The sequence below is a fragment of the Henckelia pumila genome, chromosome 3, assembly GCF_033568475.1.
Source record: "Henckelia pumila isolate YLH828 chromosome 3, ASM3356847v2, whole genome shotgun sequence".
Classification (NCBI taxonomy): domain Eukaryota; kingdom Viridiplantae; phylum Streptophyta; class Magnoliopsida; order Lamiales; family Gesneriaceae; genus Henckelia; species Henckelia pumila.
The window spans coordinates 106,328,031-106,340,590 of record NC_133122.1 but is presented as its reverse complement, the minus strand read 5'-3'; positions in this window follow the sequence as shown (position 1 = coordinate 106,340,590).

Genomic DNA, 12,560 nt, shown 5'->3' with positions numbered 1-12,560 from the left:
CATTTTCTTTGTCTTTCTTCATATTGTTATATTGTGATATACTATTGATGTTTTGATAAAGACCTTGAATATACTATAGTGTAAGTAAGATGAAATAGTGAATAAAGAGAGATCACTATTATGAAACACATCTTATAGTCATTGTATATTCTAAATAGTTCCTAGTCAATTAAGCCGTCCGCTAATAAGGATAAGGATCGCTCGATATTGAGACTAGCATTTGTGATGCCAAGTACCACGTTTCATTGGTAATGGACATGGAGATGTTCAAAGCATGCAAATGGATATTCATATGATGAATGATCGAACTACCCTATTCGGACTTTCCAAGTGGTTATCACTTATCGACTGGATAAAGTCCGCGGTTTTGGTTGTACACCATTAGTCCTTACTACTTGAAACATCATTGAGACTCTATATGCTAGTACTGTACTTTGACTCGTTTACCGACTCTATTGGGGTCATCAGGTGTCGGGATTGGGTACAGTTATGACACATATAGGAGTCGATGCTTTGTTGTCAAGGATTCACCACATACTTGCGAGTGTGGATATCCTATGCGATCTGAGGAGATGTTAGTGTGACGAATCTCTGGCCAGAGTACATGATGTGTTTTAGGTTACTCGGTTTTCCTAGTAACACATGCGATGTCATTATTTGATCTCCAAGATGTAATGCATAGTTATTGAATCTCGAACGACTCTCGATGCACCAATGGTTGTTGATTCGATCGGGATATATGGATGAAGGGACCATACTGTACGCTAACCAAAATCTACTGCTTCTTGCAGGCACTATCAGTGATACCTAGGGAATCATAGGGCGATGTTTCTAGACGCTCTTACCATGATTCGTTGGACAAGTCGGAAATTATTGTTCCGAGTCACAAGGAGTTGTGAGCCCACGGCTAGCTGTATCCCTGAACCATTGAGGGTCACACAAGTAATGGATTACTAAACCCCGTTGAGATAGTTAAATTTAAAGAGTTAAATTTAATGAAAGAGAAGTTGGACTTCTTAACTAAAAGGTAGTGGAATTTCCTAAAATGACATAGGGATGGGCATTTTTGGAAATCACTGAATTCGGATTCAGAAAAATTATCTTGACTTTAAAAGGTGCAGAAATGGTTTCTGTGCATATTGGTGAAATCGGTTTATCAATCGGATTCATGATGAATTTTATATTAATTTCTATAATAACGGGTTTGGCTTGTTGGGCTTAAGTTATGGATTATGGGCCCTAAGGAGTTAGAGTCCTAATATAATCATAATTTAATCTAGTCTAGAAATTATCTATAAATATATGAGTAGTATTCGAAAATCACAAGAATTCCATCTTGCAATTTTTGAAAATCACTCATAATATTCAAGGGGAATTTTCGAATTCCTCTGTCCCTTTTGAGAAAATTCGGTCTGTGATTTTTGTGAAAAATTACATTCCGAATTAACAGATCAAATCTGTTTATTCTCATCGATAAACATCTGATTGATTTCTAGTGCAATCAATCAGAGGATTTCTGTTTTCTGTTCGTGGACCTTATTCCAGAGATTGATCGTGAAGCCATCGGTTCCCGGGATATACAAGAAGAGCAGATTAAATTCTGTTGGTGTCCATAATCAAGTCGTTGCTTGAAGAGGTAAAAATTAAATTGTTTTTTTTTTACTTGCATAAATTTAATCGTAAAAGTTTTGATACCCATGATATGAAATCGTTCTATATTAGAAAATAAAAATTTTAAACTTGCGCTGCGTCGGGTATCAATTCTTAATTGATCTGAACACGTTTTTCCAACAGTGGTATCAGAGACAGGTTGCTCAGATCAAACGATTAAATTAATCGATTGTACAAAATATTTGGCCTCAGTTTTTTGAAAATAAAACGAATTTTAAAAATTAAAATTTTGACGGAACAGGGGCATCGGGGCAGCGCATGGCACTGCCCAGGGCAGCGATTGTCGCTACCCAGGGCATCGCACAGCGCTGCCCAGGGACAGCGATTTGATCGCTGCCAAGGGCAGCGACGAAGCTGCCCGCCTCCACGTGGGCAGCCCTATCCCACGTGGAGGAGGGGGCTGCCCGGGAATGTCCCGGGCAGTCCGGGAAAATTAAAATTCAATTTTAATTAAAATTTTGAAATTTTGAAATACTAGTTTTTGGTCCGATCGAAAATTGTTTTTGATTGGTTCACGAGGCATCGTATCGAATTGTTCGAGTCCGAAATTTTTAAAATTGATTTTTGGATAAATTTGAATTTTTGGAAAATTTATAAATTTTATCCGTTAAATTAGATTTTATAAAAATCAATTATTTTGGTACAATTGATGATAAGATATGATCTTAGAAGGATAAGATAAAATTTGATTTTATCTTTTTAAATATGATGTCATTGAATGTTATCTAATTATTTAATTATTGAATTAATTATTGGATAAAAGGATGATCGATTGCCATGACCAAGTTTGTAGGTGTATGTTAGGTTATTTACATTTGGTTTTATTGTTGTTGGGTTTTATTAATGGGTTTGGTTTATAGCCCAATTTGAATTGTCATTTGTAATAAAAAGTGGGCTTGGTTTATGGCCCGTTCCCACCCCTTAAATATGTATCCCATACTTGTCATCGAAATATATTGTAAATTTGTTAGACTTAGTGGGAGATAAAGATTTGAAGACAATGGTGGTCCCAGCAGACGATAAAGACCGAAGAAATGTAAATGGAAGCTCAATGTAATAGGATTGCATTGCATACTTGCATATCACCTAGGATTGGACTTAGACTCGTGATTGGCAACCACGGGTCGATTAGATAATGGGATCGATCATCCTTAAATAATATATGATATTATTGATGTATGCATGTTTAGAGTAAATTGTATGAATCCCGCAAGCATACATAAATTGCATGATGAGACAAATTTTCAAAAATTAAAAATCCCTCATTTTAAATATGATTTAAAATTGATATCAAGATAAACAAAAGGGAATTTAAATATTGTTTAAATATTCCTACCTTCCATCAACGATCAATATATGAGATGCTACCCGCGGGCACGGTCCGACTCATATTATTGGGGGGGCCCGTTCGTCGGAAAGCTGTACATTGGATCGACACATGTTGTAAGTTGGGTGGAACTCCCATGGGATTGGCTCATAGTATTGGGGGATCCATATGGCAACCGTCCATCACAACTTAATATTGATGGGTTATCTTGACATGTCACAATAAACAGCGTCATATTATTGGGCCCTTATTGGACATGAGGTAAAAACATGGGGTTACTTTGGAAGTAATTGGGCTCTACCTTTTGAAAATTATGGTTGGCTGATATTATTCAGGACTATGATTTGTCAATTGGACTCCATGTTCCCACTAAGGAAAGGAGTTTCCTGTTTTCACTAGAGGGTAGTGAAATCGTTAAAATAGTGGGAGTGAAATTCATAAAATGAAATTTCGCCATATTTTATGTCTTAGTAAATTAATTAAACAATCACCGATTATTGTCTGTTCATCTCAGTATATCATTATGATGAATCTTCGTAATCCACATGTTTCAATTCTCGAACAAAACAAACTTTCTAGCGCAAACTATACGGAATGGTTCCATAAGTTAAGATTGTCCTGAGCTCGGAAAAGATTTTCTAAGTGTTAGAAAAGGCTCCTCCGAAAACAGCCCCGGCTGATGTAACTTCGGAAAGGTTGGCCGAACTAGAGAAATGGTAGGACCATGATCTCAAGGCCAAATGTTACATGCAAAGATGGACAAGTCTAAATAAGTTTGCCATCACTGCAAGAAACCTGGTTACTGGAAGCGCAACTGCAAAGAATGTATATCGAGTAATTACGAACTACAAAGGATATATTTTATAAATGTTTCACTTAATACTATTTCTTGGGTATTGGATACCAGATGTAGATCTCACATTTGCAATGAGTTGCAGATGATGACAAGAAGTCGTAAGCTTAGGATGGGTGAGACTCAGTTAAGGCTCGGGAATGGTTCCAGAGTTGAATCCAAAAGCTATGGGAAACATTTGTTTAATTTTGCAAAAACAATTTTAAGCTATATTTTGAGAGAGGTGTTTTTATTTGTACCAAGATTTCATTAAAACATTATTTCTTTTTCTATTCTTGATAGAAAAGATATTTCTTGAAAAGTTGCGAATGAGATTTGCAATATTTACAATAATGAATGTTTGATTTGAAATGGACAATTTAAAAACGATCTATATAACTTAAAATTAAAAGACGTTTCAGTTGATTATGTTGAGAAACCGGTAACAACAAACAAAAGGAAAATCGATAGTCAAAACCCGGCAAACCTTTGGCATGCTAGGCTAGGTCATATTTCCTCAAGGAGGATGAACAAGCTAGTGGGAGAGGGCATGTTTGATATGTCTGATATTAACTCTCTACCTACTTGTGAGTCTTGCCTAAAAGGAAAAATGACTAAATCTCCTTTCCAAGGAAAGCCTGAGCATAGTCAAAATCTGTTGGATTTGATCCATACAGATGTTTGCGGACCATTTAGTATTGGTACTAAATTTGGTCACACCTACTTCATTACCTTTACTGATGATTATTCGAGGTATGGGTATTTATATTTAATGAAATATAAGTCTGAATCATTTGAAAAGTTCAAAAAATTCAAGGCTGAAGTAGAAAACAAACAAGGTAGAAGTATTAAAGCACTTCGATCGGATCGAGGTGGAGAATACTTAAGTGCCGAGTTTTTTAGCTATGTAAAAGAGATTGGGATTCTCTCTCAGTGGACTCCTCCTATGACACCTCAGCTGAATGGTGTCTTAGAGCGTCGCAATCGAACTTTGTTGGACATGGTTTGATCTATGATGAGCTTCACTGAGCTCCCACCTTTGTTTTGGGGCTATGCGCTTGAAATTGCGGTATTGTTGTTGAACAATGTTCACACTAAAGCAATAGATAAAACTCCATACGAGTTATGGAATGGCAAAGCTCCTAAGTATTCGTACTTAAGGATTTGGGGATGTCCTGCTTACGTGAAGCAGCCAGTGGGAGATAAGTTGGATAGTCGATCCACCTTATGTTATTTTGTAGGATATCCGAAGAATTCAATCGGATATTATTTCTATCATCCTTATGAGACAAAAGTGTTTGTTTCGAGGAATGCCACCTTCATGGAGAAGGAGTTCTTATTAGATAAGAAAGGCAAGATGATGGAACTCGAAGAAATTCGAGAAGAACCCGAGATACAAAATAACGACCACACACCTCAAGAACCTTCAACGGACACGCCTATATCTAGGAGATCCGAGAGGACTTCTAGACCTCCTATTCGATATGGTCTTCTTCTTGAAGGGGATCAAAGTGAACCCGACATTGGATGTGATCCAAAAAACTTCAAAGAAGCAATTTCTGATGCGGATTCTAATTTATGGCTTGAAGCTATGCAGTCGGAAATAGACTCGATGCATACAAACCAAGTTTGGTCTTTAGTAGATCCTCACGATGGAATTGTTCCAATAGGGTGTAAATGGATCTACAAGAGAAAACTTGGGCCTGATGGTAAGTTACTTACCCCCAAGGAACGATTGGTAGTGTGGGGACCCGGGTTGCTACTCTCATCTTAGGGCAATTAACGATTAATAGACAATTAATCGAACAATAAAAGAATATTCAAACCAAGAGCAAACAAAAAATTTTTTTTTTAAAGAAGGCCCCTCGCTCGATCGGGTAAACTTTACCGATCGAGCGAGCACAAAGTAAAAACTCTCGGGTCTGCATCCATATTGGCCTCGCTCGATCGGTGAAACTTTACCGATCGAGCGGGCATAAAATCTCAACCCTCTGTTTTGCAAAATAAAGGCCTCGCTCGATCGGTGAAATTCACCCGATCGAGCGGGCACCATGTCCAGAAAATAAACATGTATCTTTGCTGTACAAAATACCTCCAAATCTCATATAAAGTTCTCAACGTGATTCTAGATAATTTACATGCATTCAAACTAATATCAAGTGATCTAGAATACATGAACTCTCAAGTATAAATCAATACTTGACAAAAACAACCTATACAAAGGTTCTTGCTTTCTAACATGTTTACCAAGGCATAAATACATGTCATCTGCTTAAACCCCGAGTCACCACATGCTATGACTCTTCTCGATCTATCCAAGCCAACTCTAGCTTGATCATGCCCCAACCTGATGCAATGCACACATACAAACAAAGCAACAGCCGGATAACTCCGGTGAGAATAAATCTCAGTATGAACAACATGCATATACATCAATTAAACATATAATATCTATATGCCAAATGATTCATAAATCTCTAATCATGTAATAACAAGTAAAACATGATAGTATATTTGTTTATCTCAATACCAAGCATATAAACTCATTCAAATCTTGAATGTCATAACATAACATGCTAGCATTTATAAGCGCATATTCTAAACCATAGAAATCTCTAGGTTAATGCATAAATGCAATGCATGTGCCAAGGAATAGGCTATCAAATCTGATATCAATAAATCGTAGTTTTGGGATCCCGGGGAAATAAAGTCTTTAACCGACCACCGACTCTCCCAATCGAGGTGGTGTTAAATATCTCAATTCCCCTGACTTTGGTGCAACTATAGTGAGTCATCTAGCTCTGGAAAATAAATCTATATTCCGTGCCATGAGTCATCTGACTCTGAAAGTAAATCTACATTCCATGCCACTCACTACAGTTCTCCAAACGTCATCTGCACTCTAGGCCATTCTACCCTCTGTGCTTTTCAGGCTAGAGTTCAAGATGAATGCAACATGTTTTGTATGCATTAAATGCTATAAAACACCTTGAACACATCAATCATATAATCATATGAACATATAATCATTCAACGATACCGACAAATCTGTAAGCATCACATGTAATACATAAAACATGTTCAATACAGAAAATACTATAAATCAAAATAAACAAGTAAACATTTACATAAATATTATGGGAATTCAAGAAGATAGCTATCTTGAATAATCTATCCCATCTATGTAAACGTAAACAATAACATATATTAAAAACATGCAGGTATGTGATTTTAGGCAACTCGATATTCAAAAACAATCTCGAGTTATTCTGCCCATCTTCTTAATGTCTATTCATACCTGTCATTGCGATTCAAACATCTTGAATCTATTGTCAATGCTGATCATCTCAAAGCTAGCCAAATCGGTCATACAATCTGCTCATTTCAATCAGTGCTACTTGAAGGTATTCTTGATTCAACTTCAAACACTTCAAGTCATTCGAACTCGAACTCGTCGATTCGACTTCGATAATCTTCAATTCAAATCTGAAATGGTTTATAACATAGCTAAACATCAAGTTCAAATCTGAATCGATGTTTCTTTAAAGCTTATTCAGTTCAAATCTTGCTAAGACAATCGGAATTCAAACGGACGTCGTAACTATTCGAGTCCGATAAATCTTTCGATTCAAATATCATTATATCTTCATTCTCAACATAATCACATATTCAATTCATCCACAATAAGCTTAAAGATGAGCTCTAGACATTGAGAATGCATAACAATTCAAAATCTTGAACCGGCGGCGTAACGATACGATTTCGAAAATCCCAAAGGCATTAACAGCATTAAGATAATCATATCATTCAAATATCATCACCAATTCTTCAGCTGAATTTAGAAATATGCAACCCCTAAAAATCAGATTTCTGACAAATCTTTCAAAAATCGGAAACATGTTCAAACGACGATCTTTTCACGATCCGTCTTAGATATGCTATCGTCGTATATGCTAGAACATGTTTATACAATCAAATCTTAATTCTAACAACATCATAAAATTCAAACATGATAGAACTTCATAAAACTTACGTCAAAACGAAGCACTCGGAGCTGTGATCGCAAATATACGATCAATCGGAAATTCTACCGGGCGGATTGATTTTAATCGGGACTTGAAGGGACAAAAATTGGCTTTGGAACCCTTTTTCCCCCTTCTCTCATTTCTGGACTGGGAATCTGATGCCTTCCCCTTCTTTACACGTTTTTAAGGCCAAGTTGCAAGGCAAATTGCACTTTGGTCTCTGAACTTTGGCCTAATTGCAATTCAGTCCCCGGACAAGCGATTTAATTCAATTTCAATCCTAAATAATTTAAGAATATTAGAATTCAAGTATAAACTCTAAATATTCTCCAATTAAATATTTTTGGATTAAAATTAAATCATTTCGGACCTTATCGCATTTTAGTCATTGAACTACTCAATATTTGCAAATGGGTCCTTGCTCGAATTTCATCCTCAAATTAAATCCTTGATATTTATCATCTTGGAATTCACATCTTAAATTCCATAAATATCAATTCAAATATTTTTAATCTTTTAATTTAAGAATTCCGGATATTAAAATCTTAAAATCCGAAAAATCCTCAAATTAAATATTGCTGACCCGAAATTGAAATTTCTAATTTCCATAAATTTTTAAATTCATATTTTCCCTTTTATTCGGAATTTAAATCTTAAATCCCGTAATTAAGAACTTAATATTTTCGGGCCTTATAATTCCTCCCCTCTAAGGAATGATTTCGTCCTCGAAATCGCATTCGATCTTACTGCTGATTCTCGTAAACTGTATAGCTGACTGAAGTAATACTAACTCCAATTCTCCGAGATTTCAATATCTATTCTGATATCTTCTCTTCTATCGTATCTTAATCTTCTTTCTGATCACTTCTGCAAAACATATAATCACTGAGTCAACTTATATCTAAGTTGCTCTTTCTCGTGATCGAATTCTGCATCAGTTAATCTGTCTTGCTTAACAACTTATCTACTTCTGTTGTATCTGAATTGAATGCACATACATATTTTAGCTGATATGCTTCAGCCACTGTATATGAATAACAATTCATCTATCTGACAATTTGAGTATTAATCCATAAGCTAGATCAAGTACTCATAGTTTCGAAAATCTCTTTCTGAACCGAATGATGCTTGAGAACATAACTTCTTGACTGATTATTCTGTTCAGGCTTCACATTTCTATCTGTTACTCACTTGCTAGCTCTGTTAATGCTGCTTTATTCTTATTCTGTTCGAAACAATCTTCACACTCTCTATCATTTCTTGACTCATATCTGGTCTGATAGCTGATATTTTTGTAAGATTGTTTCCATATAAAGATAATTCTATGTTTCTGATCAATCAATCATTAAAATATTGTATTTATATCTATCAAATAGCTGTCATAGGAATCATAGTAATCACGTGGCAAATAATCAATCAACTAGTACCGAATCTAGTACTATAGTTCTGAGCATATCCTCGAAAATCTGGATAATCACATCTGATAGTCCACTAATCAGAGGATGGCATAATGAAATCTCATACAACCAAACACTCAGAACATCTGACAATCAATGCCACAATCTAGAAAACAAATCTAAAGTCTCTATCTTGACAATAGATTTCCATAATTCCTATAATCTGATCATCTTGCTAAATGCATGACAAATATCTTTTATGTTTGTATCATATCTAATACAACATATTCATAAATCTGTCGAAATCTACTACACTCTAAACCGCAAAATCATGACGATTCGAGTAGATTCAAACTAAAGTCGTTCACAAAGTTGATCTATTTTCAACTCTTATGTAACTAATCTGTCACATAAACCATTTGCGTTCTTCTTTTTGGCTTCTTTTACTGGAATTTTAGTATTGTTAATGTTAATTCTGTCATATCTGCTTTCAGTTCTTTTACCAATACTGATTTCCAAGTAATGACTACATGTAAGTCATACATGTTTAGATAACTGAATGAATATTAAATATGTTGTCATATGCCTCTTTCAAAATCTGATATTCCATATCTAGAATATCTGGCATAATCAAACGATCATTCACCGTAAAAATTCATCTGTTCTGCTCTGCTGTCTTATCTCATATCTTAATCTAGCATTCTCAATCAATATTTTATTGCTTGATCTAAGATCAATGTTACTTTTATCTTTCCAAACCAATCGAGTTTAGCTTGGATCGCAACAATTCTGATCGTTTAAGTATCTGTCAAGCATAAATATTCAACAAGTACAGATCTGTACCCAATAAATCCATAAATTATCTAAAACCCATAAATATTGCTTCTAATCTGAATTTCTATCAGTTACGAGCCAAATACATCAAGATATACTGAATAAACATATCAAATAATCAATAATTCTCAAATTTCAAATCAAAGGAACTCGCTCAAGAAAATGTCAGTCAAAATCAAATATTCTGAATGACAGCGAGTGAATCAAAGTAGACTCTAGCAAAGAATAAGAGTCAATCAACATCAATCGAGGTCAAATAACACAACCTCTGAATTGATATCAAGAAATTCAAGAATCATGATTTCTATGATGTAATAGCTTCAGCAAAATTGAAGAAAAAGCTCAACTGTAACTGATTTTTCTTATTCTCTATTGATATGAGTTCATTTATTAATTCTTAATTCTCAGCTGACAATAGCCGAATATACTCTTTTCGACTTAACCTATTGTCATAGAATTAATCATCATTTCGGTACTACATAACTCGTTTCTACTCAATCTGCTAGCTGTTTCTGAAGTTCTTTAGTTCACATAATGCTCTGCTATACGAGTTGCCATAATACTTTTGTACTAGACACCACTCTATATAGAACTGCATTCATGTCGTAGAAAGGTCGAAATATGTCATTGAACTATGTCTGTATATTCTAACCACTGACATAGCTGTCAATTCTAGGTTAATTCTGTACTAGTTCAATATATCGCCTAGACTTCTACTGACATTCTTCCACGGTCAAACGTGATATAACCAGTACCGAAATAACAAAATCTACTTTCTGAAACTCATATCATAAATTGCTAGTCATGTCTATTTCTTTATCAGTGCACGGATTCAACCAGCTGTTAACTGATACTCAGTTATTGCATTAATCTCTATAATGCATTCTAGCTTAATATCTCATATCTGATATCAGCACATTCAATCTTATTTCCTCAATTCTGTATTTCATCTTCTATGACTAATCTTACAAATGTATTCCATCTATTCAAAGGCAAAATTTCAGCAAATACGATGAATACAGGCTCATCAGATACAAATTATAGCATAACAAATCACTGATCTATGAATGTATGCTATGCAATCAATATATAAGCGGTTAACTAGAATTAACTCACCTACCTATAATATTCTTATCTGATACAACTTGAGCCTTTCAGTTAGGGGAGCTATGCTTATAGTTCTTCCTCTGCTGGCGTTTAGACTGATTCGATTTTTGCTACTATTGTCACTAGCTCTTGCTTCATAGCTATACTGCTATGGAAGTTGTAGTGGAGGTGATGATCATAGTGTTTCCACAATTATAGAGGCATGAATAAAAAAAAATTCAACGCTGCCTCATACTACCAGCTCATGATTTTGTTCTTCTATTCCTGGCTTGAAATCAACTTATGCTTCTAGTCTGCAAAGTCTACTGCTCTATCTTCTTTAGCATATACGGAAAGAAACAATTATGTTTACTTACCTGCAAAACAATTTCAGTACTTCTTCTGGCAACTTCACCAACTTCTTGCTAAGTCCTGAAGTTGATATAAATCAAGTTGATTCTATGTTCATCTGAATATTCTTCTCTTGAACAACTGATCCAGCTCTTCAAATCAACTCCTTTCTAGACATAGCATATTTTGTATCTTTCTGAGTTGATGATTCATAACTTTGGAGTTGTTCAACTAACATACTCCTTAGTGAAATCGGCATATCAATCGGCTCAAAAAATTACCTCAACACTGTTCTGTTCTATCTGCGGTTCTATTCTGTCTAATGTTCTCTTGCTATCTGCACAATCTGTCTTATTCGATAACAGAAGCAAGATATATGACAAAGATTATAACATACAATGTCAGTATAACATACATATAATCTCATGCTTCTGAATAGAACACATACTTGCAAATTCTCATGCTTTTCAAATAATACATGCTTGCAACGAATTCATGTATTCAAATGAATTCAAGAAATAAGGCATACATATCAGCATATAAGCATGTAATTCTTATCTCAATAAAGCAAGTAGTGTTCAATCAAGCAATCATAGTCACATACAATTCTGTAAAACAAGTAAAGCATACTCATGCAATACTATCAATGCATGCGACTCAATCTACCCCGCTCAACTTCTATCTTAGTCCAAGACTTTACGCTTTGATACCAAATGTTGTGGGGACCCGGGTTGCTAATCTCATCTTAGGGCAATTAACGATTAATAGACAATTAATCGAACAATAAAAGAATATTCAAACCAAGAGCAAACAAAAAAAAAAATTTTAAAGAAGGCCCCTCGCTCGATCGGGTAAACTTTACCGATCGAGCGAGCACAAAGTAAAAACTCTCGGGTCTGCATCCATATTGGCCTCGCTCGATCGGTGAAACTTTACCGATCGAGCGGGCATAAAATCTCAACCCTCTGTTTTGCAAAATAAAGGCCTCGCTTGATCGGTGAAATTCACCCGATCGAGCGGGCACCATGTCCAGAAAA